Source organism: Oryx dammah, unplaced genomic scaffold (genome assembly GCF_014754425.2).
Source record: "Oryx dammah isolate SB20612 unplaced genomic scaffold, SCBI_Odam_1.1 HiC_scaffold_25, whole genome shotgun sequence".
Lineage (NCBI taxonomy): Eukaryota > Metazoa > Chordata > Mammalia > Artiodactyla > Bovidae > Oryx > Oryx dammah.
The window spans coordinates 10,792,147-10,798,146 of record NW_024070209.1 but is presented as its reverse complement, the minus strand read 5'-3'; the positions used below and the strand labels follow the sequence as shown (position 1 = coordinate 10,798,146).

Here is a 6,000-nt window from a genome sequence, read left to right as displayed (position 1 = left end):
CCTGGCAGGCTACAGTCCATAGGGTTAAAAAGAGTCGGACACGATTGAAACAACTGAGCACACTCCCTTGCACGTTCATACTTAACCATTCGCAGCAGTTTCACCCCTTGGTATTTAACCAGGAGCAGTGACAACGTATCCACCCAAAGGCTTGAACATGAATGTTCATAGCAACTTTACTCATGATGGCCCCAAACTGGAAACAACCCAGTGCCCAATAATAAATGAATGGATAAACAAATCGTGGTAAATTCATGTCATGAAATATTATTCAGTAATAAAAGGAATGAACATACTTGCAACGTGAATCAATCTAAAAACATGCTCAGCAAAAAAGCAAAGTAAAATTGTTACTGTATGATTCAATTTCTACAAAACTATAGGACTGCAAATATAGCAAACTTATTCGAGTGAAAGCAAATTAGTGGTTGTTAGGGATGGGGAAGTGGGAGACACTGAAAAAGAAACAAACCCCAAGGGCGTAAGGCCAGACCCCAGGGCCATGAAGGGCCGCCTCTCTCCCAAGGGCCAGAAAGTCCCTAACAGAAGGATCCTCCCAGATCCCGAGGACCAATGACAGCACACTTCGCCAGCTAAAGCAATCCCCACCCCAGCCACGTAAAGGACCTATCAGCCTGTGACACCTCCACCTAACAACCTATCCGAACCCCCGTCTACTAACCGCACCCTTTTTGGCAATCTTGCCAGACCATCCCTCGCAAGGAAAGTATATAAACCACCCCCAGCATGGTCGGGGCGCGGACTTCCTCGACCTGCCTCGTTTGGGTCCAAGAACCCCACCTGGTAGCGCTTCGCCATTAAAAGCCTGTTAGCCAGTCTTTTTGCTGTCCTGGTCGTCTCTTACCTAACAAAGGGAACCTCTGCGATGAAGCCAATGTTCTATATCCTGATGTGGTGTTAATTACAAGGGAACCTGTGTTAAAATTCATCAAATTATGTCATTTTAAAGAGTACATTTTATAAAATTTCTCAGTAAAGTTGATTAAAAAATAGACATAAAAAAAGTTGTCCAGTTCAAAGTGACTTGTCTGTGATCACCAAAAGCTGGAAACAACCCAAACCCTTGTTAAGTGAATAAACAAACTGTATATCCATACAATGGGACACAACTTGGCAGTTAAAAGGAAATCAACTATTACTACATATAATAACATGGACAAATTTCAAAATTATGCTGAAAAAAAAGTCAGACATAAAAATAGTGTATCCTGTGATTCTATCATTTATATAGAACAGATCCTACTGTATAGCACAAGAAACTATATTCAATATTCTGTGATAAACCATAATGGAAAAGAATATTAAAAGAAATAGAATATATATTCAGTATATATGTATAGCTGATTCACTTTGCTGTACAGCAGAAACTAACACAACATTGTAAGTCAACCATACTTCAATTTTAAAAAACAGTTCAAATAAAATGGAAATTAAATTTGCTGAATTGCTTCATAAGGAAATAGAAAAAATGCCTTGTGTCAGGCCGTTGAAAATGTTCTCTCTTGAACATAACCTCTAGCAGATGGAAAGAGGGCTCTCTAATGTTTCCATTTTCTTTGATGCTATTAATATTCCCTTATAATCTCTGTGTATGTGGTCACAGTTGGTCTCTTGAGGTAGTTCTACTTTACCCTCAATTTCTGAAGTCATTAATGTCGATATAGTAGCAACCACTACCACCTACTTGTGGAGAAGGAAATGGCAACCCACTTCAGTATTCTTGCCTGGGAAATCCCATGGACAGAGGGGCCTGGTGGGCTATGGTCCATGGGGTCGCAAAGAGTCAGACATGACTTAGTGACTAAATAACAATTCTATTGGGGGTATATAAGAATAGAGTGGTGAGGGTGAGGAACAGGCTTCACAGGGAGCCAAAAAGACAGGTTGTTTGGTATATGTGTTCACTCAGCAGGTTGGTTCTTCTCTGGAAGGCTTGGTAGGAAAAGCCACTCCAGGAGTATCCACAGAAGGGAGAATGGAGGGGGAATTCACCTGCCAGGCTCCCTTCTCTCGTCTGCATTCCATTATTGGCTCCTCACACGGGAGTCAGCTGCTCTGCACTTCTGTACCTCATCTCACCCTTCCCTGGCAGCTCAGAAAGCCAAAGCTTGTGGCCTGATGCGCAGCATTTCCTCCAACTCCAGAGTGGAGGGATGGCTGACAGAGGGGGCTTCATAGGGGGGCTGTAAGGGCCATGCAAGCCCAGAGTTTAACTTGGGCTCCAGTCAGCTTAGGGAGTGCTAGGTTTGCCTGCAAAGGCAAACCTGGGAGCATGGGCCAGGTGGCAGATGGCACTTTCAGGAAGGAGGAGGAGACCATTCTTGGAATCTGTATTTCACTTAACAGGATATAAATGAAATAAATGCTAAATAGTCCTACAAAGCACCTTGTAGCTAAAGGAGTAATTTAGTAGGTGGGTAAGGTTGGGAGAGATGGCTTTACGGAGGATGGGGCTTTGAGAATGATTTGCCCATGGAGGCTACAGGAGAGCTGTTACAGCCAAGAAACAATCTGAAAGACAGAGATACCGTGGCATAAATGTGTATGTGCTTAAGAACTGCTGGCACATTGAAGAATGGAGTGGAGCATGGCAGAGGCTTTGAAAAGTCAGCTGGGAGTGAGATCACACAAGGTCTTGACAAGGAGTTGGAAATGGATTCTCAAGGCCATAAGCCATTCAAAATTTCCAAGAGTGGGATAACATTCATGAGTTTGTTTTAGGATATAATTCTGGGGCAGCTGTTAGAATTACACTAGAAAGGTGGTTCAAAGAGGATTCTAGGTAGGGCTTTCTCCATAGTAGGAGTGTCTGTAGTTGACTGTATGGGTCCAGATCATGACTTAGGGCACTGAGTGACCTGCAATTCTGGAATGTGATGCCTAAAAATCAAGCTTACCAGACTGATGTTAAATCCAAAACTCACTTAATTGACAAAGTCCCATTATACTGTGCCGGGAGCCAGCATGAGGAACTCCGCCCGTGGCAAAGGTCATGAGGAAGGAGGCTTGGCATACGCAAAGGACGGATCGAGCCTCAGGAGACCCCCTGTTCCTGAGCATCTACCCCCCAAACCAGAGTCTGCCTACTCTACTGTTTTATGCTCTCACCTACACCTCTGACTTTACGGGGGGCTGTCCCCCACCACCTCTCTCGGAGAAGGAGTCAACTTGCAGCTCCAGTCAATAAAAATTCTTGGGCGTGACAAGAGTGTTTCAACTTATAAACTCCTCTGAAGGTTCTCTAGCCTGCCTGAACAGGTTCGTCCAGCCACATGTGATTGTTTACAGCCTCCCAACCGTGAGAGGCATGAGATGCTTTAAACTTTCTAAATACAGATTCTTTTGAGAAGTTAGAAATTATTAGTATAGTGGGTTGGTTAGAAATTATATTGGTGAAGGGTTTTCATTTGTTGGGCCAATATTTGCTGCTAAGTATCCATATTCCTTGCCCTTATACACATTAATGAATATAACTAGCATATAAGAGAAATAAGTATTAACCTTTGATATTAATCACATTAAACCTTAGGCTAAGTAAATTCCTTTCTTGATTATAACCCCCTGCACCCTCACCCTATAGGAATGCAACTTTATCTGGTACCTTCAGAGGGTGGCACCTGGTTTAAGGAAAAATCACCCCTGGAAAAAATAAGTTTTCTGGTTGACTGACCATTATCAGAAAGGGCCATAAAATGTCAGCAGGCCTCATGGCCAGAAGATGATGTAAAACCCCTAAGACCTTTGTATACATTTATATGAAGCACCTGATTTTGACAAGGGTCAGGTCTGCTGACCCCACGTGACTCTGTATTCTCTCTCTATGTGTAACAAAAAGTATATAAGCAAACCTGAAAATAAAGAAAACGGATCAGTTTCTGGAAAGACTAATTCCCCCGTGTTGTTCTTTCTTTCCCCTTCTGGCTGAATTCCCATCTGGAGCGTGGATGCTTGCCAAGCCTGCTAATTTTGCCCTGGCTTCTAAGACCCACGCAAGAGGGAGCCCAAGGCAGGGCACCCTCCCCTATTCAAGCAGGTGCTGGTGGCCTACGTAGGTGGTGCAAAGCTCTTGTCTCGAGGTTTTATTGGTATTCCACGTAAACCAAGTTATTCAGCCTCTTTTTCTCCACTAATTTTCCTACTACACTATTCTTTTCTAATCTTTCTTTATATTTCTAATTAAACAGCTTTTTCCTAGGATGCCGACTCCGTCTCCCCTTCGAATTACCCTGGATCCACCGGGGCTGGACTCCGGCAATACTGGCTAGATTGAACTCATGTCTATATCTCTACTCACCACCCAAACCCCACCACAACAGATAAACTCCCAAAGATTAAAAACTCACAAGAGAAGGGGAGGAATGATGCATGGTAGACGAGAGAGTACAGTAAAACTTTCAAAGATATTAACTATCAGAATAGAGACAAACAGGGTTTCTGTGGTGGCTCAGTGGTAAAAAATCCACCTGCCAATGCAGGAGTGATCCCTCGTCCAGGAAGATCACACAAACCTCGGAACAACTAAGCTTGTGCACCACAACTGTTGAGCCTGTGCTCTGGAGCCCTGCTCTGGAGCCCTGCTCTGGAGCCCAGCTCTGGAGCCCAGGAGACCTACAGCCCGTGCTCCACAAGAGAAGCTGCCTCAGTGAGAAGCTGTGCACTGCAACTGGAGAGTAGCCCCACTCGCTGCAACTAAAGGAAAGCCTGTGTAGCAGCGAAGACCCAGCACAGCCAAAAATAAAAATAAAAATTTTTAAGGGCTTAAAAAAAAAAGGAGAAAAATAAAACCTGATTCTGTGCAGCAAGGGGAAACTAAACAAAAATAACAAGGTGAATGACCGCCTTATTACAAGGCTACCATACATGAGCAGCTTCCATCAGCTCTGAGTGCTCAAATCTTAAGTACTAAACAACAGGCAAAGATCACCAGATATTCCCAGATCACATCTAACAAGAGAGAAAGGCATCAACAAACAGGAGAAAACCAAAACCAAAAACAGCTGATACAGAGAACAGAAGAAACTTAAAAACTGATAACTTTATAAAGAGAGAAAAGATACTGCATTCATTTAAAAAAAAGAATGAAGTGCCAGGGAAAGATAGCCATTCAGAAAAGAAGAGCTAGCTATTGGAAATTAAAAACATATAGCAGAAAAAATAGATCTAAAATATGTAGCAAAAAACCAATAGAAGGGTAGAAATAAAGCTGAGAAAATTTTTGTGATTAAAAAAAACAAAAAAGATTTAAAATGGAAAATAGACAAAAATACAATTAACTTAAGAGGTACATTTCAGAAAATCAAATAGTCATCTAATAGAAGTTCCCCCAAAAGAAAACAGAGAAGGTGGTGCTCACTTCAGCAGCACATATACTAAAATTGGAACAATATAGAGATTAGCATGGTCCCTGCACAAGGATGACATGCAAATTGGTGAAGCGTTCCACTTAAAAAAAAAAGATATAGAGGAAGTGAAAAAACTTTGTCAGAACTGATGCACAGAGCCTGCTAGACTGGAATGTCTCATTTGCATCATGAATTTTAAAAATACCCACACCAGGGACTTCTCTGGTGGTCCAGTGGTTAAGAATCCACCTTTCAACGCCAGGAGACATGGGCTCCATCTCTTCTCTGGGAAGGTGCCACGTGTGTGGAGCAACTCAGCCTGTGAGGCACAACTAACTGAGCCCCCACACTAGAGCCCTCAAGCTGACTACTGAAGCCCATGTGCCCTAGAGCCTGTGATCAGCAACAAGAGGAGCCTGCATGCCGCAAGAGGAGCCCCTGCTGCTGCAACTAGAGAACACCCTTATGCAGCAGAGAAGACCCAGCACAGCCAAAAAAATTACCCACGGCAAGCCCTATCATGATATTTCAGGACACTTGAGATCCTAAAGCTTTCAGGAATAAAAATTACAGGTCACAAATACAAGTTCTGGGATCAGAATTACTGTTGTTCAGTTGCCGAATTGTGTCCCACTCT

The 6,000-nt window shown here is 42.9% G+C and overlaps 1 non-coding gene across 1 annotated transcript; it reads left to right on the top strand.

Moving 5' to 3' along the window:
* The first annotated feature begins 5,366 nt into the window (after nucleotides 1-5,366).
* On the top strand, nucleotides 5,367-5,470 carry LOC120852392. Its single transcript, XR_005718565.1, has one exon. It is a non-coding gene; the product is annotated as a U6 spliceosomal RNA (small nuclear RNA).
* Nucleotides 5,471-6,000: the final 530 nt, after the last annotated feature.